Here is a 21,689-nt window from a genome sequence, read left to right on the forward strand (position 1 = left end):
TCCTGACCTCAAGTGATCTGCCCACCTCAGCCTCCCAAAGTGCTGGGATTACAGGCATGAGCCACCGCGCCTGGCCTGCTGTGTAATTCTAAATAATCATCAGGACCATGAACCTGACCATCTGTGAAAGACAGAGATGTTTCCTGGCAGGATAGGGTCCATTGCCATTGATATTGGCAAGGTGCCTGCTGCTCCTTAGCCTGCTGTAGGTACCAGATTGACCTTGAGTAGAACCAGCCTTGAGAGAAGAGGAAAGGAGAGCCAGGCCCTAATCATAGGGATCCCCAGGGGTGTAGATGATGTTAAGGCAACATCTTCTCTGTGTCTAAGAGAAAAAGAGTCTGCCCTGAGTATGAACTGACTTGTGTGCTTTGAGGTCAGTGCCCTAAACAGGAAGCCATGAGGTGAGCAGAGACACTTCCCTGCTGCCTGGGGCTGGAAGTTGGGAAGTGAGAAAACATCCTAGTGGCCACCAGAACCATCCAGTGGGTGGCTCTGAATCCTGCATTGATTTGTTGGGAGACTTTGGAGGAGGAGCCTGGTGTGGAGGGTTGAGCCTGGTGAGTTGGAGGCAGCAGCTGGTTACTTCCCATGCAGAGCAGCTTGGAGTTGAGTCACTCGACAATCCAAGGGCACCTGTGGAAGCAGCCATGACTCATGCTACCTTCAGTTTCACATCTGGGGGAGGAAATCACTGACAAAGCAAAGCAAGGCAACTTCTGGGGGCTGCCGTGTAGGATTCTCCCATGTTTAAAAAAGAAAAAAAGATTGTACAGGATTTAAACATAGCATTTATTGCCTGTGTTCCTAGTTATAAAATTAATACATGTACATAATAATTGTTGTAGTTAGTTATTTTATTCAGCATTTATCCTATGTCAGGTACTGATGCTTCAAGCTTTACATGCGTTGTCTCACTTAGTGTTTCTGACCATTCAGTGGGGGAGATCTGTTATTATACCCATTTTACAGATATGGAAACTGAGTCTATACACACACACACACACGCATAAAACACATAGAAAAAAATCACCAATTCTACCCGCCAAAGTCAACCAACATCCTGATGCGTGTTTTTCTAGTAACCTTTTCATATTTTTCCTGTGTAGCTAATATCCAACTATTTTACTTTCCCATATCCTGCCTTTTTCACTCAGCTCTAAATTATGATCCTAGTCCCAAATCATCACATATTCTTCAATAACTTAACCAGTCCATATGGCCAAACATTGTATGTTTCCAATTTTTCCACTGTTATAAAGGTTGCTGTTGTGAGTATATATCTTAGTGGGCTAAACTCCGATTATTCCTCTAGGAAGAACATGGAATGATACATTCTTCTAAAGAAATGTTCTGTGTTTCTATGCTCTTCCCTCTACTAGGAGGCACTTGAACGGAGTGGTTGAGAGTTGTAAAAACCTATTTTTATTTATTTATTTATTTTTGAGACAGAGTTTCTCTCTGAAGCCCAGGCTGGAGTGCAATGGCATGATCTCAGCTCACTGCAACCTCTGCCTCCTGGGTTCAAGTGATTCTCCTGCCTCAGCCTCTCAAGTAGCTGGGGTTATAGATGTCCACCACCATACCTGGCCAATTTTTGTAGTTTTATTAGAGATGAGGTTTCCCCATGTTGGCCAGGCTGGTCTCAAACTCTTGACCTCAGGTGATCCACTCGCCTCGGCCTCCCAAAGTGCTAGGATTACAGGCATGAGCCACCGTGCCTGGCCAGAAAAATCTATGTTTGAGTCCCAGCTCTCTGCTAATCTACAACTATGTAAACTTGGGCAAGTTATGTCCCCTTTCTGGCCCTTGCATACTTACCTATAAAACAAGGCTAAAGTAATATTTACTACCTCAAGGGTTGCTCTGAGGATTAACGATGTAATTACTGTAGGTAGAGGTATCTTAGTCCATTTCACGTTGCTGTAAAGGAGTACCGGAGGTTGGGTAATTTATAAATAAAAGAGGTTTATTTGGCTCATAGTTCTGCAGGTTATACAAGAAACATGGTGCCAGCATCTGATTCTGGTGAGGGGCCCAAGAATCTTACAATCACTGTGGAAGGTGAAGGGGAACAGACATCACATGTCAAGAGAGAGGAAGAGAAAAGAGGAAGATGCCAGCTTCTTTAACAGCCAGATCTCTTGGGAATTAAGGGTGAGAACTCACTCAATCCTGCAAACATGGCATGAAGCCATTCACAAGGGATCTGCTCCCATCATCCAAACACCTCTCAACAGGCCCCACTTCCAACACTGGGGATCAAATTTTAACATGAGATTTGGAGGAAACAGATGTTCAGACCCCATCAGAAGGGCTTAGCACCTTGTTATTAGGCCTAGAAAGCATCTCCCCCTTCTCCTGCCTCTTGACCACCATATCTAGCTTCAGTGACACTCCTTTTGTGAAATCTCTGATAGCTGCATGGTTAAAATTATGCTCTTCCCCCAACCTCTTTTTTTTTTTTTTTTTTTTTTTTTTTGAGACAGAGTCTTGCTCTGCTGCCCAGGCAGGAGTGCAGTGGTGCAATCTCAACTCACTGCAAACTTCGCCTCCTGGGTTCAAGCGATTCTCCTGCCTTAGCCTCCCAAATAGCTGGGACTACAGGCACACACTGCCACACCCAGCTAATTTTTGTATTCTTGGTAGAGACAGGGTTTCACCATATTGGCCAGGCTGGTCTCGAGCTCCTGACGTCAGGTAATCTGCCCACCTTGGCCTCCCAAAGTGCTGAGATTACAAGCGTGAGCCACCACGCCTGGCCTCTTTCCCCCTTTTTAAAAAAAGAAGGCGAAATTCACGTAACATAGCATTCATCATTTTAAAGTGTACCCTTCAGTGGCTTTATGTACAATCACAGTCTTGTGCAACCATCACCTCTAGATGCCAAACATTTTCATCATCCCACAAGGAAACCACTTACCCATTGACCCCTTATCCACAGTAGTCACTGTACTTCAAGGTTTCCCATATCCCATATCCAGCATGGCTGGATCCAAGGGATCAAATGCCATCAGTAGGACTCAGTTTTTCTGCATCTACTTCTGTTGGCTTCACTCTCAGGCAGATGCTTTCCATATGGCAATCCCAGTGGCTCTAAGCTTACATTAGCCGTCAGGTAGCAATCCCAACAGAGAGAGATCGTTTCATTAGAAGTTTCAATGGAAGTCATGGGACTGAGTATTATTGCCTCAACTTGGATAATTTGCCCATGGCTGAACTGATTACTATGGTGGGGGAGAGGGGAAGAGGTGGCAGTAGAATATTCTGATTGGCCAGGTTCTGGGTCGTATGTTCATTCCTCCAAATTGCAATCAGAAAATGGGTGCTGGATGGGGCAAAAAATCAGGTGTCATTCAAAGTTCACTAGGCTTAGGGAGCTGGGCTCAGAGGCCAGAGGCCTGATCTTGACCTTGTCATCACTTAGCAAATCTCCTGGCCATTCAGGCCTTCACACTTCCTGTCTGTAAATGGGTTTATCACCACTCATTCAAGTCCTAATTATTACCAGCGTTGAGAAACCAATACTTTCTTTTTCCATCTCGCTTGTGTAATTTCTTCGGAGAAGCATTTGGATGGTCTCTGAACCATTTTTACCCTGAGAAATGGGACTTAGGAAATTATGCAGCCACATTTTATATCCATTCTGGTCATTTCAGTAATTGGTTCTGAGACACTATTTATTTCCCCGAGCACCATCCCAAGTATAAACTGCTATTTGCATCTGTTACTGAAGGAAACTGGGGAAAGACATTTGTGGGTTTTTTTCCCCCCAGGCCAAAAAAAAAAAAGCAGACAAACAACAAGAAAAACTAAAGTAGAGCCCAAAACCAATTTGTTGGTTCCCAGCTTGGCTTAGGCACCATTCTAAGCATATTCCACTAGTCCCTCCACCTCCAAACTAGTCATTCTTGGGAGCTGACCTACTTAGTGCACAGCGAAGGAAATAAACAGAAATCCAGCAAGTCCATCATTTGAGAGGCCCATGCTGATGACTCAGAGAATATATAAAATGGCAGGTTGGCCAGGTGTAGTGGCTCATGCCTGTAATCCTAGCACTTTGGAAGACTGAGGTGGGTGGATCACCTGAGGTCAGGAGTTCAAGACCAGGCTGGCCAACATGGTGAAACCTTGTCTCTACTAAAAATACAAAAATTAGCCAGGTGTGGTGGCACAATCGCTGGAACTTGGGAGGCAGAGGCTGCAGTGAGCCGAGATCGTGCCACTATACTCCAGCCTGGGCAACAGAGCAAGACTCCGTCTCAAAAAAAAAAAAAAAACAAAAAACAAAGGCATGTTGTTTTGCTCTTAATCGGGTTACGTTTGAGGATTCTTTTGGTTCTAGGTGACCAAAACCCACTCGGTTCAGCCAAAAGTGGATATTGTTGAAGGATTCTAGGGTGTCTCACAGAACACAGGGCCATGGTTCCACTGGAATTCAGGAAGGGAATAGAGTCCATTGTGAATCAAGGAGGTCCCTCCCACCACCTCTACCTCTTGACTGTGTTTCTCCATGTCTCCTCTATTCTTCTATCTCATGGGAGAGTGACAGAAGTCAGGTTGAGACTGGAATCTTAATCTCAGCACCAAAAGCTCAGGGAAGGAGCCTGTTGGTCCAGCTTGGGCCAGATGTCCACACCTGATCCAATCAAATATGGAGAGGGGATGTGAGTTCCATTGTATCAACATGATTGTGTTAGTGGTCCAGAGAAAAGATACTTCTGAGGGAAAAAAAGGTATATGTTACACAGTGATATCAATTAAATTCTAAACTATAGTGAAATATTATTGTCATTTCCACCTCTTTTAAATAAATCTGAGATGGTCTAACCCCTAGCATAGTTCAGTTTCTGGGTCTAGATTACTGGGGTTTGAATCCTGGCCCCAATATTTGCTGTGTGATCTTAGGCAAATTACTTAACCTGTCTCTGTGCCTTCGTTTTGTCATCTACAAAATGGGTATAATAATAATACTTACCTGACAGTGTGGTTGGGGCCATTAAATGTGTTAATGTAAGTAAAATGCTCAGAACTCTGCCTGGTAAATAGTAAAGGTTTAACAAATAGCTATTATTATTACTGTAAAGTTCATTTCATTATGACAGATTGTTTTTCAGATTATTCAAAATATAGAAGATGTTTAAAAGGGAATTTCTATGATAATGGGAAAATAGGGCTAAATAACCATTACTAAGATTGAATATATCATTGCTATTGCCCTTGAATTCTATAATTTGAATTCTAGACGGTACTTTTGGTTTATAACCTTAAAAGCTTTAGTAAGGGTTTCTTCTAAACAGCCTTATATAAAATAATAGCAATTCTTGCCATCTTACCTAGCAAGAAAAACCAATTGTTTTATCAAGTTTGCCAGCATAAGATTGAAATGTAAAGCCTTTAATATCTTAGATTATAAAAGACAAGTTACAGAATGTCTCTTTCCTGGATGTCTTAGAATTACAGTATCCTTTAGGGCAGGAGTCTGTGAACCTTTGCTTAAAGGACTGATGGTAAATCTTTTTGTCTTTGAGGGCCATATTGTTAAAGGAAAGGGGTCCCGATCCAGACCCCAAGAGGGGATTCTTGGATATTGTGCAAGAAAGAACTCAAGGCGAATCCATAGAGTAAAATGAAAGCAAGTTTATTTATTAAGTTTCTTAAGTTATTAAGAAAGTAAAGAAATAAAAGAATGGCTACTCCACAGCCAGAACAGCAGCTTGGACTGCTCAACTCATAATGCTTAATAGTTTTTTCTAAATTATATGCTAAACAAGGGGCGAATTATTCATGAGTTTTCTGGGAAAGAGGTGGGCAATTCCCACAGCTGAGGGTTCCTCCACTTTTAAGACTATATAGGGTAACTGACATTGCCATGGCATTTGTAAACAGTCCTGGCGCTGGTGGGCGGGTCTTTTAGCATGGTAATGCATTATAATTAGTGTGGAATGAGCAGTGAGGATGACCAGAGGTCATGTGCGTTGCCCTCTTGGTTTTGGTGGCTTTTAGCCAGCTTCTTTACTGCAACCTGTTTTATCGGTCAGGTCTTTGTGACCTGTATCTTGTGCCGTCCTCCTAGCTCATCCTGTGACTTAGAATGCCTAACCTCCTGGGAATGCAGCCCAGTAGGTCTCCGCCTCATTTTACCCAGCCCCTATTCAAGATGGTGTTGTTCTGGTTCAGACGCCTCTGACAGTATGGTCTCTGTCCCAGCTACTCAGCCCTGCTGTAACACAAAATCAGTCATCAACAGTACCTAAACAAATGGGCATGGGTGTGTTCTAATAAAGCTTTATTTATAGATGCTGAAATCTGAATTTTTTGCAGTTTTCATTTGATTCCACGCTGACCCCTTGCCCCCCGTCCAAATATTCACAAATGTAAAAGCCATTCTTGGCTCACAGGCTGCACAAAAAGAAGTGATGGGCTGGAGATGGCCTTGGGGCCATATTTTTCATACCCTGCTTTAGGAGACAGTGCATTAGCATTCTGACAGCAGGCAGGGGAGGTACAAGATGACTGTCTACTGCCTCTTGGGTTCTAACACCCCAGATGCATGTTGACCCCCTGCTGCTTCTCATCATGCATTTCTCTTAAAAGATATATAGTATATGTGGGGCCGGGCGCGGTGGCTCACATCTGTAATCCCAGCACTTTGGGAGGCCGAGGCGGGCGGATCACGAGGTCAGGAGATCAAGACCGTCCTGGCTAACACAGTGAAACCCCATCTCTACTAAAAAAAAAAAAAAAAAAAAAAAAAATACAAAAATTAGCTGGGCGTGGTGGCGGGTGTCTGTGGTCCCAGGTACCCCGGAGGCTGAGGCAGGAGAATGGTGTGAACCGAGATCACGCCACTGCACTCCAGCCTGGGCAACAGAGCGAGACTCTGTCTCAAAAAAAAAAAAAAACAAAGATATATAGTATGTGTGTGACTTTCTTGGTTTTGTGCAACAGAAAACTCAACCCAAACTGCATATGCAAAAAAAAAAAAAAAAAATGGAATGTACTAACCGGGGTTTCTACACTCTAGGGGTGGTTGAGGCAGGAGTCCAAAGTCTATCTGTTTGTCCCTCAGCTTTTATCCCCTCCATGAGGGCTTTGTTCTTAGGATTCAGGGTTTCTTTTCCCCCCAGGGGGGTTCACAGCAAAGTTCTGGGTCTGACTACTTCTGGTGTGTATCTGATCCTATATCTATCTGAATCTGAACGGGAAGGGAACACAGTGAGCACCTTAGGCCACACCTGGGTAGGGTAAGCCCCATTAAATTTGCAAGTCCTGGGAGTGGTGGTGCCAGTTGGTTCCCCAAAGGAAACAGGGGTCCTATTACCTAAGAAAGGTGAATGGATACTGGGAGGCAAATCAACAAATGTCCATTGCACATGAGGGCATCACACTGTGACATTTAGAATCTAAATGCCCTGAACAAAATGTATAGGGGACCTTCCAGGAATGGGAAATTGCTGTTCCTACCCCCTCTTCTTGGAGAAATTGCTGTCCTCCCATTGGCAAAATTCCCCTCGCAGGTTCCAGCTTCTTTCTATTAGAACAGACCTTCTGGTTTGGCAAGCCCAGTCCCACATCGAGGTTTAGTTCTGCACTTCTGTGCAGGGTCATGGCACTCGCTTGATTGAAATTTTGTTTGGGGAAGCAATGACCTGAAGAGCTTACAGCCTGGGTCAACCACTCACCACTCTCAGGAAAAGCAGACAAAGCCAGACTTTCTAGCTGGGCTCAAAATAGCTATTTTCTGACGTGGGTCCTCCATGACTCATGGTGGAGTTTTCCAGGCTTGAGGGGACTGTTGACATTTACTCTGCTCCTCCTACGCCACAGATTCTAACTTTTTCTATCTTCCCCCAAACATAACTCATTACCTCCAGTTTATCCCATGTACACTTCTTTTTCAACCCAGTTTTCTTTTATTTTCAGCGATCCATTCCAGATCCAGTATCTTTTTTTTTGAGATGGAGTCTCGCTCTGTCGCCCAGGCTGCAGTGCAGTGGCTCTATCTTGGCTGGCTGCAAGCTATGCCTCCTGGGTTCACGCCATTCTCCTGCCTCAGCCTTCCAAGTAGCTGGGACTACAGGCGCCAGCCCTCATCCGGCTAATTTTTTGTATTTTTTGTAGAGATGGAGTTTCACCTTATAAGCCAGGATCCTCTCGATCTCCTGACCACATGATCCGCCCACCTCGGCCTCCCCAAGTGCTGGGATTACAGGTGTAAGCCACCTGCACCCAGCCCTCCAGATCCAATATCTTTTTCTCCATCCTTTGCCAAACCAGGACTTCAGCTTCTGGTTACTGGTGCCCACTTCAAGAGATGCCAGGCAGGGAACTCTCAGGACACATACCAGGCCTGCACTGGCATATATATTTTTTGGAGACAGGATCTCTGTCACTCAAAATAGAGTGCAGTGGCGTGATCATGGCCCACTGCAGCCTTTAACTCCTAGGCTCAAGTGATCCTCCTACCTCAACCTTCTGAGTAGCTGGGACCACTGGCATATGCCACCACACCTAGCTAATTTTTCAAAATTTTGTAGAGATGGGGTCTTGCTATGTTGCCCAGGCTGATCTTCAACTCTTGGTCTCAAGCAACCCTCCTGCCTCAACCTCCCATAGTTTTGGGATTACAGGCATGAGCCACTGCACCCAGCCTCGGACTGCTACTTTAGACCCCACTTTCTTGTCCAGGTGTGATCCTGGGTGCGTGTGCCCAGAGACGCCCTGGCTACCTGGGATTCATCCACCAAACAGCTGGTCATTCAGCCAATTCTGTGCGAACAGCACCTTCCCGGCTGTCCCACCCTCTGCAAAGATCTGTGATGCTGGAAAGTTGTGTGTGGCTAAGTCGGAAGAAGTGAAGTTCAACTGCATAAGTGCAGTAGTGTATTTATTGATTTTTATTCTTCTTTTTTATTTTTATTTATTTATTTGAGACAGGGTCTTGCTCTGTCACCCAGGCTGTGGTGCAGTGGCATGATCTCAGCTCACTGTAACCTCCACTGCCTTCTGGGCTTGAGCAATCCTCCCACCTCAGCCTCCCGAGTAGCTGGGACCACAGGCACACCCACCATGCCCGGCTATTTTGGTTTTTGTATTTTTTGTAGAGATGAGGTCTTGATATATTGCGCAGGCTGGTCTCGAACTCCTGAGCTCAAGTAATCTTCCTGCCTCGGCCTCCCAAAGTGTTGGGATTACAGGCGTGAGCCACCACGCCCAGTCCAGTAGTGCATTTACTGATAGCACTTACTGCAGCTATTTTCTTTTATTGCATTTACTGCACTCCTGCTATGTCCCAGGCTTTGCACACATTAGTAGGCGTTCGATCCTTTAACAATTCTTTGAGGCAGTAGCAGGTCTTCCTATTTCCGTACTTGCTCCCTTAGTAGATCACACTCTCATGGGAAACACAGTGACTTTTTTTTTTCTTTCTTTCTTTCTTTCAGACAGAGTTTCCCTCTTGTTGCCCAGTCTGGAGTGCAATGGTGAGATCTTGGCTCACTGCCTCAGCCTCCCAAGTAGCTGGGATTACCTGCCACCACGCCCAGCCTGATTGTATTTTTTAAAATTAAAATGGAAATACCATCAATAGGTTGACCACTAGGACTAAAATCCAAACTTTTCAGTGTGGCCTATAGGCCGGGCATCATGGGGCCACTTCCTGTCTCTCCATCTTGGAACACCCCTTCCCTTCCTCATTTTGCTCCAGCCACATCTGCCTTTTCTCTTTCTTTTAGAGACAGGATCTCACTGTGTTGTCACCTCTCACAGCTTCTGCACTCGTGGATCCTCTATCTGAAGCATTCTTCCCCCTCCGTCTTCCCAGGCCAGCTTCTGCTGGTCATTCAGTGTCAGCTCAAATGCCACTTTCTCATAGAGGTCTTCTGTGACCCTGCTATCTGGAGGAGTCCCCAGGATCAATCACTGTCTACCCCCGTAATGGCATTTTACTCTCTTCCTAGCCCTGTCCACCTAAATGATGTTGTTTGTTTATCTTTTGGCTTGCTGTCTGTCTTCATCAGGAGGATGGATGTTTCATTTCTGCATGCCTAGCTCCTAGAATATTGCCTGGTGTGTGGCGGGCATGTTGAATAAACAAAGAGCCCCCAAATGACATAGGAGGCCATGCCATGTGCCCCAGTCCCTGCAGAGGAGCAACCATCCACCAGCAGACCCTGTGTCTTTGAAAGGAATGCCAGAGAGAGTAAAAATCAGTGCCTATGAAAAGTATCCCAACTGACTGCACCATTGCCTAGCTTTTGTGCTCAGTGTTTTTGGTTTTGTTTTTTTGACATCATTGGCTTTTAAAGCCAGGTCAACCTTTGGACTTGAACCCTCAGGTTTTGCATCTCCCGCTGCACTGCTGGGCAGTCGACCCTTCCCAAACCACCAGTTCTAGCTGAGACACACACGAGGTTCTGGATTTTTGCTCCACCAGCAGGTGATCCTCTTCATCTTCCATTGCAGGCATCTTTTTCTTTAATTATAAAAATAACACCATACTCCACTCTCAAGGAAGCACTCATAACTCCCTACCCTATAAGTGTGGGCTGTGTATAGTGACTTCCTTCCAAAGAGGAAGTGAAAGGAGAAACTTTATAATGGAGAAACCTGGCAGACACTCCCTCAGCCAGGGGCTCAAGGTCAGCATCAACAGTGCCAACTCATCTTGATGGGATGTACCACGGATGTGAAGTGATGAGAATGGTGGCCGGGCACCATGGCTCACACCTGTATTCCCAGAACTTTGGGAGGCTGAGGCGGGTGGATTACCTGAGGTCAGGGGTTTGAGACCAGCTTCACCAACATGGCGAAACCTTGTCTCTACTAAAAATACAAAAACTAGCCAGGCATGGTGGCACACACCTGTAGTCCCAGCTACTCGGGAGGCTAAGGCAGGAGAATCGCTTGAACCCAGGAGGCAGAGGTTGCAGTGAGCCGAGATCATGCCACTGCACTCCAGCCTGAGTGACAATATGAGATTCCATCTCAAAAAAAAAAGAAAAAAAAGAAGAAAGAAAGTGATGAGAATGGTGACTTACCTCTGCAGTCTTCTCTCCAAACTCACAACTCGTCTCACCATCAGAAAAACTCAAAATTAAAGGGTATTCCACTACAGAATACCTGTGCAGTACCCCTTAAAACTGTCAAGGGCAGGCTGGGCGTGGTGGCTCATGCCTGTAATCCCAGCACTTTGGGAGGCTGAGGTGGGCAGATCACCTGAGTTCAGGAGTTCAAGACCAGCCTGACCAACATGGAGAAACCCCGTCTCCACTAAAAATACAAAATTAGCCAGGTGTGGTGGTGCATGCCTGTACTGCCACCTACTCGGGAGGCTGAGGCAGGAGAATCGCTTGAACCCAGGAGGCGGAGGTTGCAGTGAGCTGAGATCATGCCACTGCACCTGAGAAACTGTCACAGTGTAGAAGAGTCTAAGAAGACACAAGGACTGAATGTCATGCACTGTCCTCGATGGGATCCTGGAATGGAAAAAGAACATTGGGGGAAAAACAAGGAAATCTGAACAGAGTATGCATTTTAATCTTTTTTTAAATCCCCTAAGGATTTCCAGTACTGATGCTTTGCCTTTGTGCTTGAGATCCCTGTTTAGAGCCACATCTCCCTTCTGGTGTGGATTTTCAGTCCAACATGTCTTTTTTTAAATCCCCTAAGGATTTCCAGTACTGATGCTTTGCCTTTGTGCTTGAGATCCCTGTTTAGAGCCACATCTCCCTTCTGGTGTGGATTTTCAGTCCAACATGAATGCTTCCAGATTTGCTTCCTTCCTTCTTCTGCCACGATCTGACTCTCCCTCTGACTTCACATTGAACTGGACCCGTTCACGCCTGCATACATCCTGTTTTTCCCCTGGCTGCTCTTCCCTGCGTCCCCCCAACCCCCGCAGACCACCCCCATTCAGATGAGGATATATCCCACCCTATTTCTTGGGCTTACCTTTCTGAATGAAAATAATGTTCCTGGTGCAATTTATCTCTCCTGTCAAATTTCCAGCCTGCAGGGAATTAAATGAGGCACATGATTTTCAGGCTAAGCAGTTTTTAAAAACTGAAATATTACTTTAGACAGGCCCAATTTATTTTCCTCTGGATTCTCATCATTTTAACCCCACCAAGCACATGGTTTTAAGCAGCTCCATCTGCTCCTCTAACCATCCTTGCGTGACCTGGGCCCTTGACTGACTTCTGAATTGGTTTGTAAATTGGAAGAATTAGGGAGTCGGTTAAGATGCATGAATCATAGCTCAGGATAGATTTATAATTGTCTGTTTTCATGAACTCATTCTGAGATTGCAGGGCTGGGGGATATTTCAGAACAAATGGACCTTGAGTAACAGAATGAACCTACAGAAGTGCCGAAAAAGATTTGTTGTTTATGCAATTTTAACCAGGCACTTGTTGTTATTATAGGTTTATCAATTTCCACAATTTTAATTCCACAGCCCTAATGATTTGCTTTGAATTAGGAAGTATACTTTATTCTCTCATATGGTCCCAAAGGGCCTTAGAAAGCAATCGGAGCCCTTCTGCTTGTCATTGGAAGAAATATGACAGCATGGTTTGGTGATTCATTGAAGGTCACTTTGAAGTGTTGGGGAGAGGACACTGAGTAATGTAAAATAACATTACAATTTGTTAAATAATTTGCCGGAACTCTTGTGTCATCTCTTTCAAAGTCTCACCCTGGAAATAACACACACGTAATTCAAATGCAATCTTTCTGGAAGTCCCACCTGGGAACTGCAGTCCCAATCTGTGGCAAAGTCTTGTGAATATCCTTAATGGTGATAAAACTTTGCCTTAGAGGGAGTTTGCTTTTTGGAATAACCAAAGTCATTCTGGGCCAAGGTGTTCGAATAAAGTGGTTGATCAAATGAAATTTAATATAAAGTTATTTTAATTGCTTTTCTTGAGTAACGCATAAACTGATTTGAAAGCAACAAAGAATTTGTTTATTACTACCTCTCCTTATTCCAGAAAGGACTTAATAATCTTATTGGAGCCTTAAAAAAGTTTTAAAAGGCTCAAGAAATGTTGGTAAATTTCCTTTTTTTTCTCTTTTTGTTTTTTTTTGAGAAGGAGTCTTGCTCTGTTGCCCAGACTGGAGTGCAGTGGCTCAATCTCAGCTCACTGCAGTCTCTGCCTCCCGGGTTTAAGTGATTCTTGTGCCTCAGCCTCCAGAGTAGCTGGGATTACAGGCATGCGCCTGTAATTAGCCACCCCTGGCTAATTCTTGTATTTTTAGTAAAGGTGGGGTTTCACCACGTTGGCCAAGCTGGTCTCGAACTCCTGACCTCAAGTGATCCGCCTACCTCGGCCTTCCAAAGTGCTGGGATTACAGGTGTGAGCCATCACGCCCGGCCTAATTTACTTTTATTATTATTATTATTGTTGTTTGAGACGGAGTTTCGCTCTGTTGCCTGTTGCCAGGCTGGAGTGCAGTGGCGTGATCTCCACCTCCTGGGTTCAAGCGATTCTCCTGCCTCAGCCTCCCAAGTAGCTGGGACTATAGGCGTGCACCACCATGCCCAGCTAAGTTTTTTGTTTTTTGTTTTTTGAGACAGTCTCGCTCTGTCACCCAGGCTGGAGTGCAGTGGCACGATCTTGGCTCACTACAAGCTTCGCCTCCCGGGTTCACACCATTCTCCTGCCTCAGCCTCCCAAGTAGCTGGGACTACAGGCATCTGCCACCACGCCTGGCTAATTTTTTGTATTTTTTAGTAGAGGTGGGGTTTCACCATGTTAGCCAGGATGGTTTCAATCTCCTGACCTCGTGATCTGCCCACCTTGGCCTCCCGAAGTGCTGGGATTACAGGCGTGAGCCACCGCGCCTGGCCTACTTTTATTATCTTAATATCACTCTTCTCATTTCTCTTCTCTAAGCCTAATATTAGTATTTGTGGACATTGCAGGTGGGACACAAGACCTTTGGTGCTTCTCATCTTCCAAGAGGGCACAGAATGGGATGGTGTATGAGGTGGGATATTCCCAGCCAAGGGAGTTCTGGGAGGGAGGTGAAGTTGGGGCGAAGAATTCCTATGGGCTAATGTCCTCTGTGCTTCCCCAACCCTAGTTCCAGCTGATGTAGAATTCTGAGTTTGGCTGCTTTTTCCTTTGTTGATGGTGGTGATGGTGGTGGTGGCAATGATGATGATAGTGATGTTGATGGTGGTGGTGGTGGTGGTGGTGGTGATAGTGGTGATGGTGATGATGAAGGGGGTGGGAATGATGGTGGTGATGGTGATGATGACAGTGATCGTGATGATGGTTATGGTGATGGTGGGGATAGTAATGATGGTGATGATGGTGATAGTGATAATGGTGACGATGACAGTGATGATGTGCTAGTGATGGTGATAATGACAGTGATGGTGGTGATAGAGTGGTGATGGTGATGGTAAAGATAATGGTGATAGTGGTGATGATTATGATAGTGATAGTGATTATGGTGAGGATAGTGACAGTGATTGTGATAACTGACATTCACCAAGTCCTCACTGTCCTTATGATGTACCAGGCACCACATTAAGAGCCTTATATATGATCTGTCATTCAATCCTCACTGCATCCAAGGGTACCCTCTATTATTATCCCCAGTTCACAGGTAATGAACACTGAGGATTGGGAAAGTTGCATAACTCACTTACCAGCCACACAACTAGCTATTATGAAATGAACAAATATTACAAGCTAAGGATTAATAGACCCACTTTACAAGGGAAATTTTTTTTTTTTTTTTTTGAGACAGAGTCTTGCTCTGTCACCCAGCCTGGAGTTCAGTGGTGCGATCTCGGCTCACTACAAGCTCTGCCTCCCAGGTTCACGCCATTCTCCTGCCTCAGCCTCCCGAGTAGCTGGGACTACAGGTGCCCGCCACCACGCCCGGCTAATTTTTTTTATTTTTAGTAGAGACGGGGTTTCACCATGTTAGCCAGGATGGTCTTGATCTCCTGACCTCGTGATCTGCCCGCCTCGGCCTCCCAAAGTGTTGGGATTACAGGCATGAGCCACTGTGCCAGGCCCACAAGGGAAATTTTTTAAAGTGGAAACTCAGAGAATTTAAATAACTTGTCCAGGGGCACAAAGCCAGGCAGGGGCAGAGCCAGGCAGGGGCAGAGCCAGCCTTTCACCATTCACCATTGCTGGCTTTGAACATGAAGCAAGGGGCCATAAGCCAAGGAATGTAGGTGGCCAAGGAATATAGAAGCTAGAAAAGGCAAGGAAACTCATTCTTCCTTAGAGCCCCCAGGACAGGCAATCCTGCTGACACTGTTACCAAAACACCAGGGGATTGGTCTAGGTCCTGCTGCTCACTGCACAGAAGGCCGATCACTGAGACAACAATTATTGCTAAGGAAGGAGGCTTTACTCAGGTGTTGCAGCCAAGGAGCTGGTAACTCAGTCTCACATCCATCTCCCTGACCAACTAAAATCAAGGGTTTATACAGCAGGGAAGAGATGTAACAATGTGTAACAAAACAGGAACTTGGGAGGGGCAAGGAAGCAATCCCGACGAATGAGGGGTCTGGCATCTCATTGTCTGGATGCTGTAATCTGGTGAGTTTCAGTTCTTTGATACTTATTTGAGAGGCAAGGAATTCCCTCCTGAGGAAGGAACTCAGATAAAACAAACTTTAAGTTTCAAGAGTTAAGACCAGAAAGGTCAATTTCTATGTTTATCAAGAAAGAAAAAAACTGTTTATGGGACTACTGTGTTGGTTTCAACACCCTGATTTTCACGTCCATTGGGCCTCTGTCCTCCAGAACTATAATAAATGTGGGTTGTTTTAAGCCACTAAGTTTGTGTTTATTTGTAACTGAGACACAGATTGGCATTTTTTCCCATTGTCACCCCTCTTGCCTTGTATCATCAGTTGTTAGTATTTGTTTTAGCTGGGGAGGCAGCTGGAGCATGAAGTCAACAGGAACAATGATGATCTGCAGGGAGGAAAGCCCTAGGATGGCAGGATGATCCCCATTGTGCCCCCTCATCATTAGCCACAGTACTTGGCTGGCATTTGAGCAGAGTGGTTATCACAGCAGCGTTCACTCTCCTGCCCCTGGGTTCCTGTTCTTCCCTCTCTTCAAGAGCATTCAATGCATCTCTCTCCAAACCAGTGCTTCTCCACCTTTAATGTGAGTGATAATAGCTAACATTCAGCACACTGTGCTCAATGTGTGAATCCCCTCACTTAACCTCCATACCAATCCTTGAGATAGATATTATCATTATCCTTCCCATTTCAGGAAACTGAGGCATAGAGTGTTTAATGAAGAATCACCTTCTTGAAGGGCAGCTTGCTGGGTCTCCTCCAGGGAGATTTTGATTCAGTAGGTCCAGGAGAAGCCCAGGTAGATGGATTTTTTTTTTTTTTAATCACACTTAGGTGAGTCTCATACCTGTGCCCTGGGAGCACAATAAAAAACTCTGGGTTTAGGCTGGGTGCAGTGGCTCATGCTTGTAATCCCATCAGCTTGGGGGTCTGAGATGGGAGGATCGCTGGAGGCCAGTTTAAGATCAGCCTGGGTGACATAGTGAGACTCCATCTCTACAAAATTAAAAGGACGTGGTGGCGCACACCTGTAGTCCCACCTATTTAGGAGGATGAAGTGGGAGGATTGCTTGAGCCCAGAAGCTTGAGGATGCAGTGAGGTATTATCACACCACTGAACTCCAGACTTGGTAATAGAGTGAGACCTTGTTTCAGATAAAAAGAGGAAAGGAAAGAAAGGAAAAAAGAAAGGAAAGGGGCAAAAGGAAATGGGAAAAAGGAAATGGGAAGGGAAGGGAGAAAGGAAGGAAGAAAGAGGGAGAAAGGAAGCAAGGAAAAAAGAAAGGAAGAAAGAGGAAGGAAGGAAGGGAAGACGGAACTAAGGAAGGAAGGAGGAAAGAAAGAAAAAGGAAGGAAAAGAGAGAAAGGAAAGAAGGAGAAAGACTGAGTCTAAACCCATGGTTTTCAACAAAGGGTGATTTTGTCCCCCAGGGGATACTTGCCAGTGTCTGCGGACATTTTGGGTTGGGGAGAGGATGCTGCTGGCGGCCAGTGGGCAGAGGCCAGGGATGCTGCTGCACACCCTACAGTGTTTAGCACAGCCCTCAGCACAAAGAAGCATCCACCTCCAAATGTCAAAGCACTCACAGGCTATGGAGCAGCAGTGAGACGAAGCCTCTTGCTCTAGCCTTGGCTCCTGCACTCAGAATGAGTCTTCAGATGTTCTCAGATTACACTTCCACAGGATTAGCCTGGAATTTGTCTTTCTTGTGAAAGAAACTCTTTGTCTCAAGTGTTGGGTCCTCCCAGGATTCCTCCCCAAATGGGCTATCTTAGTTTCTCCTCTACTCCTCAGTCTCACCTCTTCACCTTCATCCTTATTTCCTATTTCACTGCAAAAGTCAAGGGCCCAGCCTGGCCAACATGGTGAAACTCTGTCTCTACCAAAAATACAAGAATTAGGTGAAGTGGCAGGCACCTGTAATCCCAGCTACTTGGGAGGCTGAGGCAGGAGAATCACTTGAACCTGGGAGGTGGAAGTTGCAGTGAGCCGAGATCGCACCACTCTACTCCAGCCTGGGAGACAGAATGAGACTCCCATCTAAAAAAATAAAAATAAAAAACAAACAACAAAAAAAAATCAACGGCATCAAATGCTCTCCTCTGCTCCCTTTGTCATTTCTTTGTACTTGGACCTCTTAGATCTTGGACTTCTGTGAGGTCGCAGAGGAAGAGCATGTTTCCAGAAAGAAATTCCTACAATCAGCCAGTTCTGCATAATCTTGTGGTTCACGAGAGGGGAAGGACCACAGCTTCTCCTTGAGTCCACCTGGGAAGGGCATCTGTGGACACCTTCTCTCTGCCTCCCTTTCCTTCCTCCCAGTTCCTTCCTAGAGGGATGGTGTTTGATTTCTGAGGCCCTGGACATTTCTTCCAGCTCATCATTCAGGTTGTTCAGAGCATTTGGAAGACGAGCTTTTCTCTTGCCAACACTGACCGCCTCTTGCGGGAAGATGTCGCAGCATTATTATTTAATAACCCATGTCTTTCTTCAGCTCATCAAAGACCTTCCAGCTCCAGATAAGGAGTCGGGGTAGGGAGTGAGGAAACAAAGGGATGAGGGTACAGGAAAATCCCAGCTGCCCCTTATCACACAATCAATATATTCAATCAATATAGTTAATAGCAATGCGCCAATGTCAGTTTCTTGGTAAAGTTAACCAATAGTGGAAATTGAGTGAGGGGGGTAGAGGGGAATTCTGTTGGCTCTTTGCAACTTATCACTGCCTATCTCCAGTTTTCTGGTGCCTTTGCTCAGATGCTGCTGTGGAGTCCCCTCCACAGAGATACCTGTGTCCTTCTCCCCACCTTCCTGGCTCCCGACAGACTACACTGCCTGAGAGAGGTGATGTCAGGCATTCATTCTGCAGGGGATTCTGGGTCACAGCTGAGCCAGTCCTATTAGGATTTCGGGGGCAGCCGACCTGTGGGGCCTGCACCGCACACACCTTCTAAGGGTTTCCTCACAGTCCCTGCTGAAGGGGAGGGTCTCGTGTGACCTGTGGCTCCACCCAGGTTGAACGTGCTGAGGCCCTGACCAAAGGCAGGGCCACCCATAGGCTGCCAGGGGCTGGAGGTGGGACGAGAGGGTCCATCAGAAGTCCTTTCATGAGAGCAGTTAAGAGGGAAGCAGAAGAGTCCTGAAATGGAGAAACACCTCAGGGAGACAGAATCTTTGAGGTAGGGGAAGGTATCAGGGAGAAAAGAAAGAAGGAGATGAATGGAGGGTCCCAGGATGGTGAACAATGACTTGGGACTTGGGAGCACTTGAAATGTGGCCATTCCAAATTCAGATCTGTTCTTCCTTTATTTAGTTTTGAGACGGAGTCTCACTCTGTCACCCAAACTGGAGTGTAGTGGTGCAATCTCGGCTCACTGCAATCTCCATCCCCCAGGTTCATGTGATCCTTGTGCCTCAGCCTCCCAAGTATCTGGGATGACAGGTATGTGCCACCAGACCTGGCTAATTTCTGTATTTTTAGTAGAGATGGGGTTTCACCATGTTGTCCAGGCTGTTGTCGAACTCCTGACCTCAAGTGATCCACCTGCATCGGCCTCCCAAAGTGCTGGGATTACAGGTGTGAGCCACCGTGCCTGGCCTGAATTGAGATCTATTTAAAGGGTAAAATATACATACTGGACTTAAGACTTCCATACTCCCTCCAAAAAGGATATAAAACATCTCATTCATATCTTTAATATATTGATTACATTTTGAACTGATAATCCTTTAGATCTATTGGATTAAATAAAATATGTTAGTGAAATTAATCTCACCCATTTCTTTTTATCTTTTTTTTTATTTTTGAGAGACAGGGTCTCGTTGCTATGTTGCCTAGGTTGGACTTAAACTCCTGGGCTCAAGTGATCCCCCTGCCTCAGCCTCCAGAGTAGCTGAGACTACAGGCATGTGCCTCCGCACCCAGCTCTTTTTACTTTTGTTTTTTGTTTTTTTTTTTGAGATGGAGTCCGTTCTGTCACCCACGCTGGAGTGTAGTGACTGGATCCTGGCTCACTGCAACCTCCGCCTCCCAGGTTCAAGCGATTCTCCTTCCTCAACCTTCTGAGTAGCTACGATTATAGTCACCTGCCACCATGCCCACTTAATTTTTTTTGTTTGTTGTTCTTGTTGAGACAGAGTCTCCCTCTGTTGCCCAGGCTGGAGTGCAGTGGCACTCTGCAACCTCCGCTTCCCCGGTTCAAGCAATTCTCCTGCCTCAGCGTCCTGAATAGCTGGGATTACAGGCACACACCACCACACCTGGCTAATTTTTGTATTTTTAGGAAGACGGGCTTTCGCCATGTTGGCCAGGCTGGTCTTGAACTCCTGACCTCAGGTGATCCACCGCCTCGGACTCCCAAAATGCTAGGATTACAGGCGTGAGTGAGCCACCGTGCTCTGCCACGGCTAATTTTTATATTTTTAGTAGAGATGGGGTTTCACCATGTTGGCCAGGCTGGTCTTGAGCTCCTGACCTTAAGTGATATGCCCACCACCCTTGGCCTCTCAAAGTGCTGGGATTACAGGCATGTGCCTCCACACCCAGCCCTTTTTATTTTTTAGAATGTGGTTCCTGGAATGTTCAAAATTACATATGTGGCTAGTGTTCTATTTCAATTGGACCGCACTGATCTATACATTCTCTCTTTTATGACCCCCGATTTACAGATAAGGAAACTGAGGCTCAAAGAGGTTAGGGCATTTGCCGAGGTCGGCTGTTAGAAAGATGCTGGACCGTCAACTCATGTCTGCTTGACGCCAGTGCCTGCGTCTTCACGTGCTGTTGGTGTGTCCTCCTGAATTACTTTTGTGTCCTTTGACATGTCAGATGTGGCTGGGAAAACAGAAACTCGCAGAAGTTAAAAAAATGTGCTTGAGGTGCCACTGGAGAATAACAATCATAGCCAGGATCTGAAGCCTGTCAGTTTCCTCAGCCACAAATTCTTCCATGTGGGGCGACCTCACAGAGACAGGATGTATGGGACGGCAGAGTGCAAGGAAAGGTATGATTGCTCTTGGGGGCCCAGTGGCATCCTCTCCACGAGGCAGGCTGGGAGAAATCAAGCAGCCAGGAGCTTCTGGGTTAAAAGCAGTGACTTCATCTCTTTGGGAAACAGTGACTCATTAAAAGCAACGGGCGGCTTCCCATTACATTCATGTTATAGCAAGAAGGCGAGGCACTTGGTGCATCCCGTAATAGGATGCTTGGGAGTTGGAATGAGCTTCTTTCCTACATGAATGATTGATGACAACGAAGTCTAGAGTGCCACCAGGAGCCTTTGAAATGCATTCAGATACCGGCTCCCTGGTCATGGGGCGCAGATCTATTCCCTTGGGATTCAAGACTCTCTTTTGGGTCAATAGCAGCAACTGGCTTCTTGACAAAAGGCTGGAGGGGGCCCCCTCTAGATTCTCTTCTCAGGGCAGGCATGGGTCTGTTGGAGCTGCGGGGCTGTGGTCTCACCTAGAGGGGCCAAGAGATGGTCCCCATAACCATGAGTCTGTGTTCTTCAAATTTGATGGTGGCTCCAATTTTATTTTCTCCCCAGTGTTAGTCTGGCTTCTTTGGGGGAAAGGCACTGTGATGGCAGGAATAATGCTACTGACCACTCTTTGTGATGTCTAGGCACTACACCAAGCACATGATGTATACAGTTGGTCCTCTGTATCTGTGGGTTCCGCATCCTTAGATTCAACCAATTATGGATGGAAAATATTCAGAAAAAAAATCCACAAATTACCAAAAAGCAAAACTTTGAGTACTATGCTGAATCTGTGTAAATGAAGTGATGTGTAGGCATCCTATTAGGGATTATAAGTAATCTAGAGATGACTTAAAGTCTACAGGAGGATGTGTGGGGCTTCTATGCAAATATTTCACCCTGTTATATCCGTGTCTTGAACATCCAAGGATTTTTTTTTTTTTTTGAGACGGAGTCTCGCTCTGTCGCCCAGGCTGGAGTGCAGTGGCGCGATCTCGGCTCACTGCAAACTCCACCTTCCGGGTTCATGCCATTCTTCTGCCTCAGCCTCCCGAGTAGCTGGGACTACAGGCGCCTGCCACCACGCCCGGCTATTTTTTTTTTTTTTTTTGTATTTGTATTTGTAGTAGAGACG

At 45.8% G+C, this 21,689-nt stretch overlaps 2 protein-coding genes and 1 long non-coding RNA gene across 3 annotated transcripts in view; 2 read left to right on the forward strand and 1 right to left on the reverse strand.

Moving 5' to 3' along the window:
• MPV17L (MPV17 mitochondrial inner membrane protein like) overlaps positions 1-21,689 on the forward strand; it is a 112,946-nt gene that overhangs the window by 79,406 nt on the left and 11,851 nt on the right. The window lies entirely within an intron of this gene.
• The window catches only part of BMERB1 (bMERB domain containing 1), a 153,712-nt gene that overhangs the window by 48,090 nt on the left and 83,933 nt on the right, over positions 1-21,689 (forward strand). The gene's annotated exons all lie outside the window — the stretch shown is intronic.
• LOC134757500 (uncharacterized) lies at positions 1,784-12,116 on the reverse strand. Its single transcript, XR_010131534.1, has 3 exons — positions 11,956-12,116; positions 11,043-11,480; positions 1,784-4,721 (listed from the first exon to the last, which is right to left on the reverse strand). It is a non-coding gene; the product is annotated as an uncharacterized lncRNA (long non-coding RNA).

The sequence above is a fragment of the Gorilla gorilla genome, chromosome 18, assembly GCF_029281585.2.
Source record: "Gorilla gorilla gorilla isolate KB3781 chromosome 18, NHGRI_mGorGor1-v2.1_pri, whole genome shotgun sequence".
NCBI classification, from domain to species: domain Eukaryota; kingdom Metazoa; phylum Chordata; class Mammalia; order Primates; family Hominidae; genus Gorilla; species Gorilla gorilla.